This window comes from Podarcis tiliguerta, assembly GCF_965153285.1.
Source record: "Podarcis tiliguerta genome assembly, chromosome: 12".
NCBI classification, from domain to species: Eukaryota; Metazoa; Chordata; class Lepidosauria; order Squamata; family Lacertidae; genus Podarcis; species Podarcis tiliguerta.
The window spans coordinates 48,470,273-48,494,808 of NC_139545.1; the positions used below are offsets into that span (position 1 = coordinate 48,470,273).

The 24,536-nt window shown below is 42.3% G+C and overlaps 1 protein-coding gene across 3 annotated transcripts in view; it reads right to left on the reverse strand.

Annotated features, from left to right (window-relative positions):
• Positions 1-24,536, reverse strand: part of DPP6 (dipeptidyl peptidase like 6) — a 486,229-nt gene that overhangs the window by 346,542 nt on the left and 115,151 nt on the right. The gene's annotated exons all lie outside the window — the stretch shown is intronic.

Here is a 24,536-nt window from a genome sequence, read left to right on the forward strand (position 1 = left end):
ACTGCAGTCTTCCTTATTTCCTCCTGCACCTAAATCCAAGAGGTTCTTTCTTATTCTGCAGTTCTATGCCTCATTCCACACTGTGCTGAAAATGCAAGGCTCATCTGGAGCTGGAAGCCTCTTAATCATTTAATTAGAGAAGGGGACCTGCCATGGTAATTCAGACCAATGGCCCATCTACCTCAGATTTCCTTCCCCAGACAGTGCCAAGGACGGAATTGTTTGATGCAGCCAGAGGCAATTATAGAATTATAACCCTTGGCTGTCACTCATTTTCTGCTTCCAAGAGTCAGAGGTGGAAGGCAACGTCTTAAAGGGGGCAGATTTTCAGAGCTAAAATCTCATGCTTAACTGTGGAGCCTTTTGGACTCACAGCTGTCCATGGAGGCACAGGTCAAATCCCCGATGTTGCAGGTGGTTCCGCTAAATTGTGAAACACCTGAAAAAGTCTCCTGCTGCTGTTTTCTGCAGATGCAATAGAGGCGGCAAAGAAAGTCTTCTTCGCCGTCGCTATCGCCACTTGGTAGGCTCGACGTTGAGCTCTAACCTGTGTCCGGTCAGATTCGGAATGAGTTATCCGCCACCGGCGCTCTAGCCGTCTCAATGATTGTTTCATTGCCCTCAGATCCGTGGAAAACCACGGGGCTGTCCGGGCTCCATGCAATCGGATAACTTATGGCAGTGTGTTGTAGTGGTCAGAGTATCAGACTAGCACTTGGGAAACCAGGGTTCTGATCCCCACTCAGCCATGAGCCTCACTGGATGACTTGGGGTCATTTGCTGCCTCTCAGCCTAAGCTACATCACGCGGTAGTTGCAGGGATTAAATGAGGAAGGGGAGAACTTATGTACCTCACCTTGAGCTCCTTGGCAAAAAGCTGGGATTAAAAAGTCAAATAAATAAAGGGGTATGGATGGTCCTGGCTCTGTGGGTTGAAAAAGGACTTGAAATGACCTTTGGCACCTTCTATGCCATAACTTGCTATTTTCACCCAAAAGGGACAGTGCCAATCATAGTTCCCTGAGGGAGACATTTCAAAGTCATGGTGGCATCAGAGCAAAGGCCATTTCCTTTGTATAAATACAGAAAGCTTCCTCTAGGAAATAACATGCAGAGAAAGGTGTCAGCCAATAAGCTTAAGGCAGGGCAACGTGGACTCCTTTGAGAAGATGTGCTGCTTCACTGCCCTTATTGCCACACAGTAGGTGCAATGATGCTCTCTAATCAGTGCTCAGTTGGCCTTGGACCAAGATCTACAACACCAGTGCTCTAGCCATCCTATCTATTTCATTGCCCATAGCTCTCTAGAATAGAAGTGGAGAGTGCACTCAGAAGCAATCGTGTCACCAACCCTCCATATTAGCCATTCCATAACAAGATGAGATACTTCACAGAATCATCTGCTTTGTCCCCAGAGCACTCAGGAATCCCCCAGGAACCACAAATCTCCAGCGGTGGACCATCTTAATCAGTTCCTCACCCTCACAGAGGGTACAAATGCTGTAGGTCCAAACCCCACAAGGATCTTCTTATGAAGTTCTTTATTTTAAGCACAATAAAGTCTGGATCAGAATTAATAACATTTGGGGATTTTCAGCTGCATAAAAGCAAACATTCTGGTATATGTACTAGTTTCTTCCATTTGTTTCCTGCAGGGCTGGGCCAAGATATTTTGGTCTATGACATGCAAAATCTACATTTTAGAAAGGTCATATTTAATGCAGGGCACAATCCAAAAGATGATTTTCATCCAAGATCCTGATTGTGGTCAGAAAGAATTGCACACGAGCTTCTTCTCCTTCTCCCAACTTCTCCTTGCATTTTACTCCATAAATGTCTGTCTCTCACTCTGTCTTCCTCAATGGTCCCCCAATCCATCATCTATTTAACAGTCCCTCCTTCTTTGGATTCCTTCTGTAAAAGTAATTTGCAGTGCAATTCTATGCATGTTTATTCTGAAATTAGTTACAATATGCTCAAAACAAGCTTACACACTAATGCAATGGTAAAGGTAAAGGTAAAGGTAAAGGGACCCCTGACCATTAGCTCTGTGGTTTAACCCACAGCGCCACCCACGTCCCCTAAATAATGCAATGGTGATTTGCACCAATTTCTCCCATTGCACCTTATTTTAATTGTTCTTTTCTTATTTCCCATTCCTTATTAAAGACTAACAAGTGTGTTTAGGATTTCAGCCTTAAAGCCTGGGCTGCCATCTAACTGACATGGGAGCAGGGCCGTAGCTAGGGGATGGCGAAATGGGCCACAACCAGGGGTGCAGGTGGGGGGGGGCGCAAAATTGACTAAAAATATGTCCATAAATATGTCTATAAATATTTATAGGCTGGAGGAGAGGCGGAAAGAAGAGCTAATTTGTCCGTGGCTAGGGGGCGCAATCTGGACGGTTCTGCCAGGGGCGCAAGATCACCTAGTTACAGCTCTACATGGAAGCAGGGGAATGATACATACCAACCCTACAGACTGACTGCAAAATTAAATGCAAACTCACCCCTCACTTTTGAACAAGGCTTGCCAAAAATAACAGATAGGAAAATAAAACCCACCAGAATTCCCTCTCCAATTTCCATGATTATTTTACACAGTGACTAACTACAAGCATAGAAAACAGAATAGAAAGCATTGTGTGTTCTCTTTCTGGGCAATTTATGCCTCTATCTAATTCTGAACTTGGCAATGAGGTGTCGCCTTGTTTATTGCATAAAAATTAATATCAGAGGGAACAGATTGAATTCATCTAGCTAAGCAGCTGGATGGATCCAAATGTGCTTCCTGTTTTCATCGTTCTGACTTAGTAAAGAGCTTTCTCCCCCCCCCCCCTGTTTTTTTGCAGGGGAAACATATGTACTAAATTCACAATCTAATAAAACTAATATGCCTGAGTATTGATGGCATAACTCTATCATGCACAAAATTGGGGCAACAAGAATGTACTCCCAAATGGCCCGCAAGCTGCTCCAAATTGCCCCTTTAAATACTAGCAAGCCTTTCTAGCCATCAGGAAAACTATTTAAAAGCCTTCACCTTTCATCCATTAGCCCATTTGTCAATACGACTAGTCCTGCTGAACATGGTGCCATTGGTGCAGTAGAGTCAAAACCATTTGACTAAGTGTGTGGAGGCTGTCAGTTACTTCTCAGAATTGAATCTGAAACAAACGATGCTGTTGGGCAAAAAAACACACTAATGGAAGGCCCAATGTCCTAAGGTAACCAAGAGTAAGTCATTCCCCACCCACTTAGCCCTGCTATGTGGAAATGGGATATGGCAGAATCAAGTGTATAGATCACAGGATAACTGGCAGGGAAGATGGATCACTCAGTCCAATCAGTTGCCCAAAGGCTGCATTTCTCTTTTTTTGTCTCTGCCTCTTTCTCTCCTGGCACCTATCATTCCTGCTTTTGAAGTGTTCGCTACTGATGTGTGCTCCCCCCCCCCCCTATATAGGAACATCTTTAAAACTTCAGTTAGCATAGACTACCAACACCTGCACATCCCAGCAGGCTAGGATAACAGAATACTGCAGAAGTTCCTTGTTAGGATGCCTCAGACTTTGACTAGGGACTTTAAGATCTGAAGCTGGAACCTAGCCTTCTAAGCTACCCTAATGCATACCCTCTGGGTCTACAGTCTTCAGCACAGCAGGACATTGGGTATAAGTATGCAACAATGGATGCTGTGTTTGGCAGGCAGCATGGTACTTCTGGAGTGGAAAGGTTTAGCTCATAACAGCCTGATAGTCTGTTTCCAATGCATCCACAAAGAAAAAAGTTCTGCCATCTTCACACACTAACTGCTGACTGTGAGAGCTTGTTAGAAAATGTGCACTCTGCATTCACTTCCAGATACCCCCAGCATGTGGCTGATATGATTCAGCTCAATACAGATTGGATGCTTGGAATAGCCGAAGGACAGTCTTCAACCTACTGTTGTGGAAATCTAGCCACAATACAACTTTTGTTTCATGTCTGAAGCTCCTCTTTATTCCAAGTAGAGTTGTACCTTGGATCTCGAACGCCTTGGCTCCTGAACAAATCGGCTCCTGAACAATTGAAACACAGAAGTGAGTGTTCTGGTTTTTGAACGATTTTTGGAAGCCAAATGTCTGACAGGGCTTTTGCAGCTTCCGATTGGTTGCAGGAGCTTCCTGAAGTCAATCAGAAGCCATGCTTTGGTTTTCGAACGTTTTGGAAGTCGAACAGACTTCCAGAACGGATTATGAGCCAGGGCTTTCTCGGCTGCGGCTCCAATCTGGTGGAATGCTCTGTCACAAGAGACTAGGGCCCTGCGGGACCTGACATCTTTCTGCAGGGCCTGTAAGACAAAGTTGTTCCACCAGGCCTTTGGTTAGGGCGCAGCCTGACTCCCTCCTCTGGCAACCTGCACAGAAATTTGTTCAACGGTTGCCATCAATTTGATCTTAATTAATTTTTATAATGAAATGTTTTTAAAATGTTGGATTGATTGTTTGATTATTTTTAGCTGCCCTGAGCCCGGCTTCGGCTGGGGAGGGCGGGATATAAATAAAATTTATTATTATTATTATATTATTATGTTCGACTTCAAAGGTACGACTGTACCTGGGAGAGGCCTCAAACATATGAGAGTCCTCTGAACACATTACAAAGTGCATAATATTTATATAGCAATTGTCACACAAAGCTCAGAGACTAACTTCCTCGAACGTATTGGAATACTACAGAAAAGTTCAAAGCAATATTGAAACACGTTGCTGAAATAGTTGTTTACCCTTTGGAATCAGCTTGTGTAGCAGTTATCTTGCTGTTCTGGCCATCTAAGATTACACATGTTAGAACATTTTTGCACAACTTTGTTCTTTGTGGCCAAAGCAGTACATGAATCATCAAATGTCAACCCTCGCCCATATCCCATGTCGCCTTCACTTTTATTGTTGCTCACAGCAAAGTTCATTATCCTTAATCCTGTAGCCAAACTTCATTGATTGATCTAACACTGCAAAACCCTCAATGCCTTTAAAAAAATATGTACAGTAGCTTTCCCCAACCTGATGCCCTCAAGGTATTGTTGAACTACAACTCTAAACATCACTGACCGTACAGCTGGTGGAAGCTGTAATCCAAAACATCTGGAGGGCACCAGCTTGGGAAGGGATGTTATATGCCTTAGACACTGCCTCCCCACTTACGTTCTGAAAACAATTTCTCAAAACTGCCAAGAACCCTTTCTTAATTATTCTTTCTATGTGTTAAATCCATACAGTGCAGACAGGAATTCTTAATAAGTGCCCTGAGAAGTCTTGAGTTTGAGCATCTTCTGGAAGTGATCTAAGGTCCATTTCAATGCAGTGGTATATCCAGGACCATGGATTTGCACGGTAATTTGAACTGGACTCTCAACTTCTGGGAAGAAGTTTCTTTTCTTTTCTTTTTCTAGAGAGAGAGAACTTGAGACATCTAATGAGAGAATATCAAAATACCTGAAAATGTCAGGTAATGTGGATAAAAAGCTCTTCCTAAACTTTGAATTTATAATTCTGGTGGCTATGCAAGGATATACTTGCTGTCATAGAAGTGATTTACAAAAATAAGTGTCTTCAGCTGAGGATGTCAGGACCAAATGTCCATACTTTGGCATTCTGGGAGGGTGGCAGTAAAACTAGCCCTTCATAAAAGGATGTCATATAGAGGAGGGAGAAAGGTTGTTTTCTGCTGCTCCAGAGAAGCGGACACGGAGCAATGGATCCAAACTACAAGAAAGAAGATTCCACCTAAACATTAGGAAGAACTTCCTGACAGTAAGAGCTGTTCGACAGTGGAATTTGCTGCCAAGGAGTGTGGTGGAGTCTCCTTCTTTGGAGGTCTTTAAGCAGAGGCTTGACAACCATATGCCAGGAGTGCTCTGATGGTGTTTCCTGCTTGGCAGGGGGTTGGACTCGATGGCCCTTGTAGTCTATTCCAACTCTATGATTCTATGATTCATGGTAGCAAACATCAGTTGGCCCTCACAACACAGCTTGTTAAGCATCAGTACTACTACAGTGAAGAGAAACCAGGGAGGGAGAAGTAACCAAAGCCTACACAAACATATTCTCCATCACACTGCTTTCATTCATAAAATGATTTAACCCTCCCAGCACATTGTATCTACCCTGTTGTTCACATAATTGGAGTGATAAATGGGGAAATGAGCCTCATTTTACTTTTGCAAGATGTTTATGGTTATAGACCAGCAGAGTGATTCTACTCTGGGTGTTGGGCAGAAAAGTAGACAGTGATGTTTATTATACATTGATTAATTGATACTAAAAGAATATGTCCTTCAGATTGTAGTCTAGAATTTATGTGTCACTGACTACAAATTTTCTGCAGAAAACATTAGGTGGATCATGGCAGGTAGGGAGGGAACGGAAGTATTTCACACATACATATTTGCTGTTTATGAAGTAGAACATGAGGTCTTTTTAAGAAAACCAGAATTACAGTTTTGAATAAGTAAAGGGAGTAAACCATTTAAGGCTTCCGTCTTTCTATCATTTGCTTTGGGTACCCTTGAAGTATGTTACCTAAACAACTTCTGAATTCTTTTCTTTTGAACTCACTATGGCATCACAACATGGTGAAGCACTGCTCAAGTTTGATGGAACAGCTAATTGAAAAGAACAAAAATTGCAGATCTGTTTCACTAAAGGCACAATTACAGCTCTGTGCTATTCTCCTCTTGCCTTGTCCCACTTAAAACTCATCCACAAGGGAACCTAAATTCCACAGCAAGAAATAGCTGAATTCTGCAACACACAAATTATGCAAATTAACCAAGTCTGCGTACTCTATTCTGTTTTTGCTAGTTATCCAGAGGGTGGAGATATTCAGGGCACCCCACCCATCAGGCCAAGTCTAATTCAGTCACCAGTTTGGGTTTCTGAGATCCAGCCCATTCACAGGCAAACCTATTTTCAGACTCATTGGGGTCAGGAAACTTGCTTTTTTAAAAAGAAGAAACGCCTTTCTAGCTTGACTTCTCATAGGGACAGGTACTGTTGTCAGTACCACATTTTATCCTTGCACAGAAGTGGTGGGATGCATACTATCCTGCATTGAACCTGCAGTGAAATCCTATGCCAGGTTCAATCCCCAGCATCTCCAGGTAGGGATGTCTGTAATGCTGAAGAGCTGTTGCCTGTCATCATAGACAGTGCATAGCTAGATGGACCAAAGGACCAACTCACAGCTGTCCATGGAGACGCAGGGCAATTCTGGGTCCAAGACATCTGGTACGCAGGCTGAGAACCTATCTGCCCACGGACTGTCTCGCCAGAGTGGTACATGCTCTGGTTATCTCTCGCTTGGACTACTGCAATGTGCTCTACATGGGGCTACCTTTGAAGGTGACCCACAAACTACAACTAATCCAGAATGCGGCAGCTAGACTGGTGGCTGGGAGCAGCCACCAAGACCACATAACACCAGTCCCGAAAGACCTACATTGGCTCCCAGTACATTTCCGAGCACAATTCAAAGTGTTGGTGCTGACCTTTAAAGCCCTAAACAGCCTCAGTCCAGTATACCTGAAGGAGCGTCTCCACCCCCATCGTTCTGCCTGGACACTGAGGTCCAGCACTGAGGGCCTTCTGGTGGTTCCCGCCCTGTGGAATGCCCTCCCACCAGATGTCAAAGAGAAGAACAACTACCAGACTTTTAGAAGGCATCTGAAGGCAGCCCTGTTTAGGGAAGCTTTTAATGTTTAACAGACCATTGTATTTTAATATTGTTGGAAGCCGCTCAGAGTGGCTGGGGAAACCCAGCCAGATAGGTGAGGTATAAATAATAAATTTATTATTATTATTATTATTGGTGTGTTGAGGATTTCAGCCTTAGGTCTACAACCCCACAAGCAACAATTTCTAATTACAGGCCTCACATGAAAAATGCCCCAGGCTCCACAACAGCTACTTTCATGGGAAGCTGTCTTAACACACTGTTGGTTCACCTTCAGTGGTTTTGCCAGCTTTGCCTGCTCTCCAAAGCAGCTCTCCAAAGTCTCAGGCAGAAATATCTCCCATCACCTGCTACTTGAGATCCTTTTAATTAGAAATTCTAGGGGACTGAAGCTGGGTGTAAAGCTTAAATTCCTGCATATAAAGCATCTGTTTTACCACTGAGGTTTGGTCCCATCCTTTCAAATAAACCTTTTAAAAAAAAAAGAACACAAGTATTTAAGGTCAGTGTGCATAAATTATTATTATTTTATTTTCACCCCTCTAAAACGTACTACTGAAAACTGTACATACAGATTAGCATCACCACTGGAGGGTGCTCCTGTAGTTCCTAAATTTGAACACAAAGATGTTCTTTCCTACGTTTCCTTCCATGCAGAATTGCACTGCAGTAGTTAATTCAACCAATTTATGCCCCTAACATTTAGAATGAAAAATGTTCTCAGCAAACAAATGTTCTGAACGAGGCAGGTTCAGGTAAGAAGAATTTAAATCAGGAGGCATTTCTTGCTAGCTGAGCTGTCCATGTGTTGTCGTTTTGAGTAAGAGGGGGGTTTTCAGGATTCTCCCTAAAACGGAGGACCATTGTCGCAAGATCTGCAGTAGCTGATCACAAATTCAAACTCAGGCTGCATGCAAGCATTTCCTCTGAATCCCACAAAACAAAATGTTTGCTATTACAGCCTTTTTTTTGCTGGCAGCAATTCTGTGGCAATGGGGCATCTGAATAGTGTCTGCCAGAAGCAAGAAAAACCCACAGCATGAGTCCCGATGGATAGGCATAAATAAATGGCACAAAATATGAAGTACAAGCACACAAGGCAACAGTTTTGCAGAAGCTATGGTGACAGGGTAAGCACACACTGCTTATATTGTCTCGGTTATCTTCCAAACTGCTTAGTGCATCTATCTTTGCACAGAGACAGGGAAGATGTACAAACTACACCAAGGAGGAGGAGAAAACACCCAAAGCAGCTCCCATAATCCATGGCTATTGGCCATGCTTTCTAATGGGAATTGTAGTACAGCAACACCTGGAAGGACGCGGGTGGCGCTGTGGGTTAAACCACTGAGCCTAGGACTTGCCGATCAGAAGGTCAGCAGTTCAAATCCCCGTGACGGGGTCAGCTCCCGTTGCTCGGTCCTAGCTCCTGCCAACCTAGCAGTTCGAAAGCACGTCAAAGTGCAAGTAGATAAATAGGTACCGCTCTGGCGGGAAGGTAAACGGCGTTTCCGTGCGCTGCTCTGGTTCGCCAGAAGCGGCTTAGTCATGCTGGCCACATGACCCAGAAGCTGTACACCGGCTCCCTTGGCCAATAAAGCGAGATGAGCACCGCAACCCCAGAGTCAGCCACGACGACTGGACCTAATGGTCAGGGGTCCCTTTACCTTTAACACCTGGAGGACCAAAGGTTCCCCAACCCTGATGGAGTGATGATCTTATTAAAACATATTACAGGATAAGTTCCAGAGATGACTTTGAATGTGCTAGGAGATTCTTAAGAGGATTTGCTTAACCAAGACCAATTGTGCACCTGAATCTGGTTCTTCTGGGTTCTGGGGGCAGTTGCCTTTCTGAGGATTGTGACAGAATTTATTGGAACCATTCAATTTTTACTAAAGCACAATAATTTTCATTTTATCTATGCAAACATGCCCACCTTGAATCTATATTCTAATTCTGATTCAGTTATTTGAGAACTGTGCCTTATGTAGTCAAAAACATAACAGTCAAAGACAAGAAAGAGGTATTAGGAAATCCAGGAGAATGCCTTTCTTTTCTAGAAGTGCAAAAATTTATATGAAACAAACCCTAAGCCCTGCCCGCCCCGCAAAGAAAAAACCAGACGAGCAAGGACTAAGCATTTTCAGTGACCACAATGCTGGCTATGGAGAGGGGGAAACTGTAACCCAGATGGAAGGGGCTTGGTTAAAAGAGGATGGAAAAGCGAGAATGGAGGAAGAGACACATAGATTTAAAACTGCAGAGAGATCCATCTTGGTGTCTAACAGGTCATTTCCTGTTCCACACTGCAAAGCTATTTCCAGAGGGACGGCAGTAACCACTGCCTATAGAGATCAATGAAGAAATTTAAGAAATTAACGTAGCTGGGGTTGGGCACCAGCATGTTCATATTCCCCCCTGCCTCCCCACAAAACGCAACAAGATTTCAATAAGTGCCTAGACTGAACAAGGAATTCTGTTACAGAGTAGACTGGAAAACTGGGATGGAGAAGGAAACAAAATGCATAAGCGCCCCACGCAGCGACATTCTGTTGCAGGGCCCTACCTGTAAATTTGAAATCAATTTTACATGTGCTCAGTATGAAAACTCCACTCCCAAGGATATCATCTCTCATGGGATGAAGGCCAAAGAGAGAGTAGGGTAGCATGTGCATGAGAAATAGAACACAGAAAGATTCTTCTATCCACCTTTCCAAAATGTAAAACTAAAATTCTCCATGTGTCAAGTTCTATGTCCCAGTAGGAGCCCTGAACCCATATTGCAAGTCCCATATGGGGGATGAGAGATAAAAATCCCCCTCTTACACAACATGCCTGAATATAAAGCAGTATAGCAATAGCACAAGTTAGCTGAGTGTCTCACTCCCCTATAATGTGCAAAGCAAGGACTCAGTGGTCATGCTCAAAGGTGAGAACCACGCTTTGTTGCTTTGCTCACCACAGCAGATAAGTCATGCCTCTCATTTTGGCTTCTTCAAATTCATGAAGCTTAGGACTTGTTTGAAAGAGGATGGAATTTGGGAAAGAAGAAGGGCAGGAGGTATGTGAGCAGCTCCAACGCCAACCTTCTCACTTGAGTTATTCCGGTTGCTAAGCCACTAGCCCTCTCTGCCTTTCTTGCTTTCAAAAGAACATTCAGTGTTCTCTCAGTGCGAACACTCTGCAAGCATCAGGGAAACAGATCACCTCCATCCTCAGAATGCAAAGCAAGGCAACACCAGGGCACACCAGAGCACAGGACTGGGCCAATTAGTAATCTGCATTTCCTGAAGCACAATAAAGTATAATAAACCATCTAACATTGCACTCTCAAGAAATACAGAATGCTAAAGAGGACAAGATGGGAAAACAAGAGGAGATTGCCTGCAGCAGTGGCAGGTAACGTGACTGAAAGGTGAAGGTAAGGGTTTAAAATAACACTGTTTTCTCAGTGTTCTTCCGCCTTTACTTCATTGTCCTCAGCTAGGTGTTTTGCATCTGTCTTTAATCATTTGCACACTGCTGTTGTTATGATTATGCGTCCTACTTCTCCCCTAGAAAAACAAATGGATGGGAAGAGAGACTAGAAAAATTACATCAGAAATGCACTACCTATTTCAATGAATCAAGATTTAACACAATACATCCAGATAAAACTTTAAGAATCACACAGGTGACACAATTAACAAACGATCCCAAGCAATGTTGTAAACAGAACTGATTACATAAAAGGTCATTATAATAAAACATGATGCATCCTCCGCTATTAAGGCAACTCACACAGCTGATTAATTTGCTTTGGCTATTTATCCCTGTAATTATAGTTATGTTTTATTGCATCTCACATAGGAAAGACAATAGGTTTAACAAAAAACAAAAAACAACACAGTAGCTTTTATTAACTGTTTTATTGCCACTCAAACTATTCCTCTGTTGTCATTCATTAAGGTCTTTTGATGACTCTTACTTATTGCATCCCATGTCCATTTTATCTGCTTGCTGGTTTATCTTATTTTCTTATTGGTTTGCTCCTTTTGTAAATGACTTCAAAAGATTTTATTAAAAGGCAGTCTATAAATATTTTAAAGACACGGGAGTGTACATGAAAATGGGGGGGGGGAGAACTCTGGTTCAAAATGTGAAGGGTTATTTTCAAAAACTCTTCTCTATTCATGCCATCTCATTGCCTGAAACATATAGTTTAAATTGCAAAAGGTACTATAAAAATAAATGGACACTCACACAAGGATGATCAGTTAAGTAGTGGAAGGCATTAGTGATAGGCATTTTTAGCATTTGTTAGCTCTTAAAGTTTCAGTGCTCCTACCATTTAAAAAGCAAATGGCATCATTATTCTGGTCTCCCAATGTAACCAAGATCAATCTAATGTCAGCACATTAAATAGCTTGCCCACTGACGATGCACTTGTGCTGAAAAGTATTCTTGCCTTCTTTATGGTGACTGACATTTAAGGATTTGATCACTTCTTTTGATCTTAATTGTTGTCTGGAGAAACGAAATGCATATTCACACTACAGATTTCATACCAGTCACTCTAAGCAGATAACTCTTTGAACTGTGCATCTGCAAGGAAGGCTAGTTCCCCAGCAGAGAATTCTCAGCACCCTCGCCAAATTATAATTCCTGAAATTCTCTGTGGGGATCAATGCCAGGACACTTAAAGAGGAATAAAACTAATACAAATTTGTTGTGTGGATATATTTCTGTAGCTCACTGAAGGCTACATCAACTAGCTTGCAGATTCCTATGGAACCCCCTATGCATGCAGTAGCCACCAGAGCAGGGTTTTACTCTACATGACTACGATGAGTATTTATTTATTTAGTGTGTGTATTTATTTCATCTCCCTCTGCCAAGATCACACAATGAGTTTAATGGCTAAGTAGGAATTTGAATCTATGGAGCTACACTACTAGCTGCCCTTGACTGCACGCTTATTGTTAGTTGCCAAGCTATTTTAGAAATCATAATGCAGAAGGCCAAATTAGTTGATAAATTCACTGCACATTTTCAGCACAGTGCATGGCATAACTTCTACTCAAGCCACCGCGAATTTGAAAGAACGGAGAGCACCAAATCTCGCTTAAGACAACCAATGTAGTTAGCTAAGACAGCTATAAACCTGAATCTGAAGTGTTTGTATTGCTCTTTGCTCTTCTCATTTGGAGAAAAGAGGCCTCCTCTATTCCTGGAGTATGAAGTCATAAGGCTATGAAAGCATAAAGCGTATTTATTCTTCTATTCTTCTAATACCAGGATGGGGAACTTGTGACCCTCTAGATGTTGCTGGACCCTCTAGATGTTGCTGGGACGTGGGTGGCGCTGTGGGTAAAAGCCTCAACGCCTAGGGCTTGACTCGCCAGAGTGATGTCACGCTGGCCACGTGACCCGGAAGTGTCTCCGGATAGCGCTGGCCCCCGGCCTCTTGAGTGAGATGGGCGCACAACCCTACAGTCTGTCAAGACTGGCCCGTACGGGCAGGGGTACCTTTACCTTTTAGATGTTGCTGGAGTCCAACTCCCATCATTCCCAATGGCCATGGGTGCTGGGGCTGATGGGAATTGAAGTCCAAAAATGTCTGGCAGTCCACAGGTTCCCCATCCCTGTTATGTTTTGTTACCCCTTCCCTCTATTGGCTGCAAAGGTTGTCCAAGGGTTCCAGTATCGCACCTCGTGGTGAGCTCTTCATCATGAAATGTACAATTCTGTGATGATGCCAGCAGTTTGCCAGGTTACACATTCCTTAACTTAAAACATGGTAAGTTTCAGTTATTCCTAAAATATTTTAGTGAGTCGTGCACTCTAAATCCCCCCCCTATTTTACAGATTAGTGAACTGAAGCAAAGTGAAGTAAGAGCACCGGATGAGAGTTGGCATTTGAACCCAAACTAAAATGTGTTTATTTGATGGTGGAAGCTGGTACTTGAAACCGGATTGAAAACAGGGACATTTCTCAAGCAGTACCACTCAGTGGGTGGGGAGGGGAAAAAATTACATGAGCTAATCTTAGAAAGGAAATAATGTTTTCCCTTTTTATTACTTATCAGCATTTTCATTGCTTTCAGGCTCTAATTTATAAGACATTTATAATTCATAAACATGATAGGCTGCCCTTTGCTAATCGCCTAACTTCCCCATCCATAATTAATGCTCAGATATGAAGTTTAATTATATTTTTAACAACTCATTTAAAGGAAAAGAAGCATGATCAACAACAACAACAAAATCCAGACCTCCCACATGGGCCCAAAGTATTAAATCCCCAATGGTGGGAATAATAACACTGTAGTCATAGTTTATCTTTAAAACTTTGGTATTAAACTATTTTTCATCCAATGTCTCAGTGTACTACACAGAACCATTTATCTAGCAAGGCAAAAAATGAAGCAAAAGAGGAACCAAGGGAAACAACAACTCTCATGCCACCATGATGGTCAAAAATCCAAGAGGACATTGCTAAAAATACCACCTTAATGTCAAGTTAGGTCATGTAGAGAATGGATGAGTGGCTGAAGTGGAAAAGGAAGTTAGGGGTGGCAGTGTCTAACTGCCCTTCCTTTGTTCCTTCCTGGCTGTGCCATTTAGTTAGCCCTGTACAACTGACTCCCCTTTGCATGCAGCTAGACCCAAGGTCTAAACTAGACCAGGGGGGGTCAACAATCCTTTCAGGCCAATGGGCGCATCTGAACTGTTGAGCAAGTTGCCTGTGCTCCACCTCCCCTCTATTCATTTATCTTTCTCCTCCCACAGATGAGACCTACCACCCAAGGGACAGAAAGGGTGAATATAGCAGCTTTGCTTTTCCAAGGGATCAGGGTAAAAGGTGGGTCCACAGAATCTAGCTGAGCACTGAAAAGCACATCAAGGTGAGAGAGGAAGTGGGAAAGAGCAGCACTCTTCCAGTTTCCTCCTTCAGCTCTAATGCACTCTTCAAGAGAGAGAAAAGCAACCCCGCCCCACTTCATTACCAAAGGGGCAGTGGGGGTGCTCAGGCTTTGTGGGTGCTGGTGGAAGACTTCATGGGTGCCACCCCTAGATTAGATTCTAATCACAAACCCAGTGAATGGGGTGTATGCACTGCAGGGAACAAGGAAGTGGCAAAGCTGACCTGCAGCACATTTATTTAAAAAGCAACGATGGCTCCAATAGTCATCTGTTACAGCTGGGCAACTATTGAATTTCCTCGCCCTTAATTCACAAGCCCTACATTTTAGCATCTTCCACAGCCATTTTATTTTGATTTCAGGTTTGATTTCAGGTCAGCAAGACTGACTTTCTAGGATGTGCCTTTTTTACTTTAGCTAATTATAATTAGACCTTGAGCTATATCCATGTATTTTTGCACATGCTATCACCTGCACAAAGGAAAGCCTCAGCTTGCCCCAAAGAACACAGGGGATTTGCTGAGAACATTTTTTATGCTACTACAGTTAAATATCTGAGCAAAACTAAAGCAAGGACAAAAGTGTGCTGTGTGCTGTCCAGGGTCCTGAAGAGAAATGGTAAATGCTTAATCTGTCATATAATTGCTCCGAGCGAAGACATATCAGTTTGCAGAACTGAGAGGGTGATTTTCTGAAATCCACTGATTTCAATAGGTCTGCACTGGGCATGACTAACAGTGGGTATCACTCACCTTAGACCATGTGAGGGTGGGACGAATCAAGTAAGCGATTCAGAACAAAGTCTACTTTAAGGTGTTAAATTTGCTGAATGTGCAAACTAGAGCCGTGTGATCTAAGAAACTATAGATTCTTTAGTCTTTTAACAGCAAGATAAAAGGGAAAGTGTTTCACCATACTTACAATGCTGGAACTCTGCACCTTTTATCTTTCTGCTAAAAGACGAAGTAATTATGGTCACATGACATTTCATCCTAGAATCAATAGAAAGTGAGTACAGTACTTGTCTTTTCTACATAGTCCAATCTAGGTCTACTGTTGCATATTATTTTGCCCCTGAAAAGAGCTTATTGAGAAACTGGTTTCATTCCAAAAATAAACATTAATTGCAGATTGATTCTGCATAACTCTGCAGTGTGTCCATTTGAAAACAGATGTAGGTGGTTCTGGCTGTAGGTGTGGGTGTTTGTGTATACACACCTGCCCAGTGACTTTCTATATATGTGTGTATACCAATATCACAATCACCATTTGTTTCTTCATTCACCTGGAGCATGTGCAGGGAGTAAAAGGTGTGGATAACCTAATCAAGGAGAGAGTTTTCAAGTAACTGCACCCACTCTTGCACATGGTAGGAGCTAGAACATAAAGGATTCTGGATTGCAGAAAAACTAAGTTTTTATGCTACAGACAGGTTAGTATGTATACAGCCAATGTTAGGGAGAAAGAGTTAGCTTCCCAAGGTTTTTTTTCTTTTTAAAAAATGTGACCATCAGGAACACTGGGTTTAATAGAGCTCCATATTTTGTTGGCCACAGATGGGTTTATGAGAAAAGAACTGCAATAAGCAGAGATGGTTTAATTTCTTTGCAGACTGTGGCTAGATCAATATCAAATATTGCCCGCAGAGGTTTTGAAGAATAGCACAGTAAGTCTTTTGTATGCCAACCTCCTTGGTAATCTATAGTAAAACTTTCAGCCTGAAGTTGTAACAATCCCCAACATTTTAGTAAAAAATTGTTTTAGTGTATGTCTCCATTGACTTAAGAGTATTGTATGAATTGTCAATATTTAATCACAGGACACATGCAAGAGAAGGGGAAGGTCGTCTCTGTAGCCCCCCTTTGGGGATGATGGAATTCTGCTTTCCAAATTAATTGACCCCTCTTATGCACACTTAGCTGCTGCCTATTTTTATTAAAACAACTTAGCTTTGAGCCAGTTCAACCAGATAGAAAAACACTCTGTCTTCTGATGGAATGGTGTCAAGTCTCCACTGAGAAGCAATTCCCCTACCACAACATTTGAGCTAAATTCCTCAAACCATCCATGTATCTGAATGGCTCAATTCTTAACACTGAAAGCAGTCCATGCTTCTGTTAGAGAGACATGACCTGAGCAATGGTGGTTTCAGTGAATAGGGATCAGAGGCTTCTTCAGAAACAGGTGGAACTAAGGATGTGCAGTTTCAGCTCCTGTCTGTGGTTGGCAGTTCAAGGCTATAGATTGCCCAGGCCTTATACAAACACCATGGAACTGGTCTTCTGCCCTTCTGCTTGATCAACACAACAGAGTCCTCTGCCCACTGTAGTTTAGCCTGTTGCTCAGGAGCAGCCAATTTGGTGCTCTCCAGATCTTGTGGGATTATGACTCCAACCACCCTTGACCAATGACCACGCTGGTCAGGGTTGATGGGAATTGGCTATCCTTGCTCTAGGTCAAGCCTTGAGCAACAGGCACAATGAATCCTGAATTTCCAGGTCTGGTTTGAATATGCAATACAGCTCACAGAGATTAGAAGGCAAGAAAAAGGCACTGCTTCTGGAATCTGCTGCCCAAGGAGGCTGCTTCCATGTTCAAAAGCAAGAGTGCACAGGAGACTTTGTATCTATCTAGCTGGAAGCACAGTGCAATCTCCTCACCCCTCATATTTATAAGTTGCAGACACATTTAATGTTCCCTAATAAATACTGAAAAACCAATGTGAAATATTCCCTTTAAGCAGTTGTGACATGCACCTCAAATCCAAATGGAGACTGAAGCACAGGAGTAGTGATCCACTCCATTTTTAGTCGTGCGTGCCATATAAATTCTATTTTGTGTGCATAGGCAAAACAAACCACTTTGGAAACCAAACTCATCATTTCATTTTCTGGCTCTCTTTTCACAGAGATGCAGTTTCCTTACAGCCTAAATTCATATTCTCATCATGAATTTCTTCCTGCAGCACTGTATTTGATGGTCTTGAGTTCACCTTGATTTTGTCTACAGATAATAGTATTATAGAAGGTGCAGCAGGCGGGAGTTGTGTTTTCTCTTCCCCACCTCCAGTTTGCCTGGAGCTTGAGAAATATTTATAAAATACCTTTCCATGGAAAGCTTAGACATACTGGTGTTTTTTTTATCACTGTCACACACTATCTGCTGTGTATTAACAAGATGGTTTTGGAATGACACAATCTAGGTTGTCTATTTAGAAAATACAACCGACGCAGCTGCATTCTATGAAGTGTGAAGCATTCTTAGCTCCTACTGACAAACGTGGTCAATTTGGGCATTTAAAGATAATGTACAACCATGTCTCTTAAAATGGTGGCCTTCCTTTGGGAAGGGGGGGGGGGCAGAATAAAATCATGTTTTCAATTAGATACTCTGGGCCATCTCTGCTGCCATTTCACCCTGATTTGCCCTGGATATAATCTGAGAGAGAAAAGTGGAGCCCAGTGGTCTTGATGCATCTGTAGATGAACTAGTTCTCCTAGTATATTCAAGTATTAGAAGTTACAAGTCCTGTGAAGGTGGAATTAAAGGGTGTTTCTATCCTCCATCGGTGTTAGTAATTTCTCTGAATCTAGTGCACAGGCAGAACTGTTGACACCCAGCACATACTGTCATGACATCTTGGTTGGTTTATTGCAGAGGAGAGGAAATTTTGGACCCCCAGCTACCACTGGACTACAACTCCCATCATCCCCAGTCACTGGCTATACTGGCTGAGAGTATTGGGAAAGCCGCAGTCTCCCTATCCCTGGTTTACTGTAATGTGCTCTACAGGGCCATCTTGGGAAAACATTCAGAAACTTCAGCTGACCCATAATGCTGAAATCAGTTGGTTGCCCCCCCCCCCTTCTTAAGAGCATATTATTCTTCTGTTGCAAAAAGTTTCAGATTAGTTTCCAAGCATGCTTCCAAGTGCTGCTTGTGACATTGAAAGCCCTTATTGGGCACAATTTCATGCAAACTGAAAGGGACATGCGGAAAAATTGAGAGAATGAGCAAGGTAATTCCTCAACCCATACTGTTTCTCTACAAACCCTCTCCTTAGAACAGCTGAAATGGCTATATCCTGACTTTGTGAGGTGCAATCTCACAGCGACTGTTAAGTGTGGGTGGTGGAGGGAGAACTCTTCTTCTCACTATTGAGGGTGCTTCGGTCTTTGACCACATAAAGGGTAGGCAGACACCTACCCTGGTGGCCTGGAAGGGAGACATGCAAAGAATGAATAAAAGCTGTCCACCTCAGCCCATCATATTGAAGTTGGCATGTGTGCAGTTCAGTAAGGGTCACACAGGAGAAGCTGAAAAATACTCTCTCTCCACCCAATATATTTCAAGACCCCAGCTCCTTCCATTGACCATGGCTTTACCACTTTCTAGGGCAGCCTCTTCCAGTCAGGAGATACCACTTACAGATGTAATGGAGGCTAATGGCCACAGCTGTCACCTGGGTGTATCAAATTCAGTGACCTGCCCTTGAAGATCTTTATATAAGCTCCTATTAAATCAGATCCTGGATCTATTTTTTTTCTTTGTGCTTTTGCATATTTTTGATGCACATTGTTTATTAGCATAAATACAGAATTATATTAAGCATAAGTGCAATCTATCCATATTATGCAAACAGGATGCCAATTTTGCCATTTGACATACTGACAATCAATCTGCTGATGCCCTCTAGGTTTCAAGCATAAGTGTTGATAAAGAGCTTTTTAAAGGCCTTTGATGAGAGCAGCACACTCTGGCAATTGATGCTTTTCCTGACACCATTTCAAAGACAGATCAACTGCAGCACAACTCTGAGGACACAGACGGAGCAGTTTGAAAAACCACTCTTGCAGCATTTACTTAAGTGCAGGTAAATCAAGTAAAATTCAGCACACTTTTCAATAAAGCAGGCCTTTGTTTTGTATTAAATCAGTTTTTTTAAAAAGTTTGTACAGTCACAACATGATCACACTGGGGGGGGGGGCGCTTATTGTTATGATAGTGCACACAAGCATACAAAGAGAATCCAAGATACAATTTCAGTCCTCAACACTAGGGATTAGGTGGGGTTGAAGTGATGTGTGCATTTATTCTAGATGTCCTATATGGCAGCACGTTACTAAACAGAAGATAACGTCACTTGTGAGTATATACTGGAAAAAACACCAATTAAACACACCAAAAACCCTGCAAAAATGAATAAAAATGAACACCTAAGTCTGCTCCTCTCAATGAATGTATCAAGCTTATTTTTGTGATTTATTGAAAGGTTCTTTCCACACACACACACACACACACACACACACACCCCACACACAAAATCCTCTCTTGATAAATTAATTATAGAACTACACTGTCAGAAGAGTATGGGATAAAATATGGGAGAAAATAGCTGCATTAATTATGCAACCAGAAAGTTGCACAGCTTCTCCCTTTAAAAAAATAAATCTTGATATTTCAATATACCCTAAAGGTCAAGTGCAGGTTGGAAGAGCTTAAAAACTGATGCACACTTTTGAAACAGCTTTCAGAACTTGGGAGCACTGACCACTTTGTGATTGTTGATGTAACAGGTAAATGCGGTTAGCCACTGGGGTGAAGGAGACTCATGTTCCAGAAAGGAAGAAACATGAAATCTTGTAACTCTCTTCCAATTGCTTAAACTTGGTTAAGTGGGCATGACAGCTGCAGCTGTTCCTGAACTGGAATAAGCTGACCACAGCAGTCCAGATATTGGTAATTACAAAATTGAATTACTGCAGGGCACTCTATGTGGACCTCCCTGTGCGGTTGGTGCAGAAAGTTCAGTTGGTGCAGAATGCTATGGCATGACAGCAGACAGGCATGAGATCCTAGCAGCTTGTTTGTATTTGTTTGACTCACACCCTACACCTTCCACCAAAGTTGTCCAGGGCAGAATATTATACTCTCTGCACTAGCTGCTGATTTCTTACTGAGCCACATTCAAGGTTTTAACCATCCTTCTTGAAATAAATGTCTTGTTGCATATGTGCCTACTTGACTGCTTTGATCTGCAAAACCTGAACTTCTGCAAGTGCCAGATAATGCTTTTTTAGGAGTCAATATTTCAGTGTGGCAGCACCTATACTATAGAACTCCCTGGCAATTAACATTAGGAAAGTGCCCTCACTATACTGTTTTAGATACTTGCAGAAACTTTTCTTTTTAGTTCAGCAAGCCTACCCACAGCCATAATTTAGTAATGTTCTATTTTCTGATTTCCTCCCCCCGCCCCCGTGTATTATTGATAATTTTTATAGCTTTATGTACACTGATTATACATGTTTATTAAAAAAAAGCAGCATTAGTAACAATTTCCAGTGGGATAGCCAATTTTGTGGCAGCAAAATTCACCAAGGTGCTTAAGGACCTTTAAAGTCTAACAAATGTTAGAGCCAGAGAAAAATCTATGTAATATAATTACAGTGTTCATTCAAAAAAAACCACTGGTGATAGTAACACAAACCACCCAGCATTGGTGAACTTTATCTTATAGTTCAGCAGTTTCATGCTGAAGTCTCCCTCTGAAGGTCTTCTGTTCAAGAATGATCACTTCAACATCAGTAACAGTGTCCTATGTGCTTGAAATATTCTCCCACTGTTTCTGAACCTGTGGTAAACTTATTATTACTGCTTATTTCCAAAATATGCTTCTATGCCTGATGTAAATTGCTGCATTGTGAGTCTCTGTCTGGCAGCATTTGGAAGTCACGGCTTTCATCTAATAAATATTAGGGAACGCTTAGCTTGAATAGAAGGGTAACTAACAGATTCACAGTGCAGTCCTAAGCGTAAGTCCCATTCAGTTCAATAGGACTTATCCCCAAACTACACCCTTATGCTTGGATCCAAGATCCCACTAAGTAAATAGAAGATTTTTCCACTCATATGCGACAGGTGTACATGTGTCATTTTCCCCTACCTGCAGTCCTGTGCTGACAGTTCCCTCAACTCTTATTTGGAGACAAACAGAGAAGGAAGCCTGCAAACCCCCAGCTTATGTCTGACTCCCCATTTCCACAGCAGGATATTTGGAGCCAAGCCTCAGTTTTTTACTCTATATATTATGTGTGTTTTTTAAGGCAATTTGTTCTGTTTTCCAACTGATAACAGACATTAAAGGCCTGAATCCAGGAAACTGACACATATGCAGCTGGTTTGGGTAATGTGTGCAGGAAAAAAATGTTACGGAAACAGTAAACACAGTTATGGTTGCTCTTCTATTTTGAAGCCTGGCATGCTTGCTTCTTGTGGGTGAGTGATATAGTGGGGAGTGTGCTGTCTCCCCAAACTGGATGCCTCCCATCTCCAAAGAAAGCTTCCATTTATAAATTTCTGGAACGACCCTTTTTTCGTGCAGCCCCTCATCTCCCAATCTATTTAACAGCTTCTTCCCCCACACATTTTTTTTTCCAGATGGCAGGCATTAAATATTTCCTAACCAAGCAAGGGAGAGGAGGGAGTGATGGAGAAAGAAATTGGAACCAATTCCATGCTACTCATTAGTGCCTTGGATGCTGGATGCATGAGATATGCCCTGTGGTTCCTCATTTCCTTCCTAGCAATCTGAACGAGCATGAAAATCAGACTGGAAAAGGACCAAAAAGAATGGGCTGCAGAATAATTCTGCTTGCAGATATATGTGCTTCAGACCTAACTGAACTCATTAAACTTGATGCTTATATAACTGTGTGAAGGGCTGAAACCTAAGCTTCAATAAAATTCAAAATTCCCAGACTGGCTTTATATCAAAGGTCCATCCAGCCAGAATTCTGTCTGTAATAAGTGTCCAGTCAGATACCACAGAGAAAACTCACAAGCAGTTTGGGAGGCAACATTATTGTTTGCAGTGATTTCACAATAATTAAGAGTTAAACTTCTGCTAAATATGGATCCATAACTAAGATGGCCAATGACTACTGACATATACACTTGTTCTCCTTCCACCATCCCACCCATTAGCCTAATCTTCTTCTTTTGTCAATTATGCTAACCACCATTGCAAGCCTCCTGTGGATATAAAAATATAAGTATTTGAAAGAGGATGCATGTTTAAGGAGTTGCATGCAGATATCTGATGTGAACTCTTGGGGAAAGAGCTGCTCTGTCCAAGTGAAGACTTTCAAGTTCCTTTTAAGAGGAATATCTTCATATCTCTCGCACTCCCTCCCCCCAAAAACCTCATTATTATTGGGAAAAGGAAGTGTGTGTGTGTGTGTGTGTGTGTGTGTGTGTGTGTGTGTGTGTATCTATATATATCCATCTTCCATGGATGGCCCTCTAGATCAGGCTTCCTCAAACTCGGCGCTCCAGATGTTTTGAGACTATAATTCCCATCATACCTGACTACTGGTCCTCCTAGCTAGGGATCATGGGAGTTGTAGCCCAAAATCATCTGGAGGGCCAAATCTGAGGAAGTCTGCTCTAGGTATTATTGGTGATCGGCAAGTCCTAGGCGCTGAGGTTTTACCACAGCGCCACCTGCGTCCCTATTTATCTCTAGCTAAAAAGAGGAGCTGTGAAATGGGAACATTTTTATCAGGGAAATGTGAATCGCTCCACTGAGAAATCAGACAAGCTACCCCCACTCTAGGTGGACAGCAGACCTTGAAAGTTCCGTTTCAGCTCTACAGAGATGGAAGGGGAATTTTAAAGCATCTTGTCAACTTCATCACTATAACGAAAGATCATGGTATAGCCAGCATGGAGCAGGAGACTCGTAATCTGGTGAACCGGGTTCACTTCCCCGCTCCTCCACATGCAGCTGCTGTGTGACCTTGGGCCAATCACACTTGTCTGAAGTCTCTCAGCCCCACTCACCTCACAGAGTGTTTGTTGTGGGGGAGGAAGGGAAAGGAGAATGTTAGCCGCTTTGAGACTCTTTCGGGTAGTGATAAAGCGGGATATCAAATCCAAACTCTTCTTCATCATAGGTAGGCTGTGGCCAGAAGAATGAATATGAAAAGCTGGAGACTACTTGCCGGGAGCAGTTTTATAGAGCATTAATGTTGTCTGTCTACAGCCACCCATCTTCCCTTACCCAATATATCCAATGGTGTCCCACTCCAGGAAGCCGAAAGCATGCAAGACAATCAATACAAACTGCTTTTTAACTAAGTATTTCCTACACTAGGTAACTTTGGGAGGTTGTAGATTACAATTATGGTTTCCCCCAGCTTTCTGACCATCTCAGGCATCCAACTCCAACCAGCTGTCCAACCCCCAATCACCAGATGACAGCCTTTTTTTCTCATGCTAACAGATGGCATAGCTTCCTTACCTTGTTTGTTAGAGGAATTATGAGCACCAAAAACCTCCTTCCCCAAGGCGTTGCTATACATGCTCAGAGGTACTGCTAATTGCTGGACCCATTTGAGGGTGTGTGTTTTTAAAAAAATTATTTTATGTGTTTTATTATTCAGTCACAATTACTCTGCCTTTTAATCTTTAGTGAGTGTGAATCCAAGGCATTTAATACTAGACTATCTTAGTGTGACAACTACATTGGAAGCCACATATGGCAACCTGACAAGGCTGGGAACTCTTGGGAAACACATTTTTCAAATTACATCGGGTATAACTAAACAGAACATTAAAGCCACACAGACATTGGCTACACTTTCACTACTTATCTCTCCTAGTGACAACTTGGTACACAAAGACTTTGATTTTAAACATTTCTAGCTGCCACCAAGAGGGAAATTGCAAAATTTTGGAAGGATGCCGAAGGGCTGACAATTTGGGAATGGCCTGAAAGAATATGGCACATAGCTTAGGCAGAAAAGCTTGCACACATACAACAACAAGAAAAGTCTGAGGGAGTAAGATTTATTCATATCAATGTGGTACTATACAGTGGTACTTCAGGTTACAAACACCTCGGGTTAGA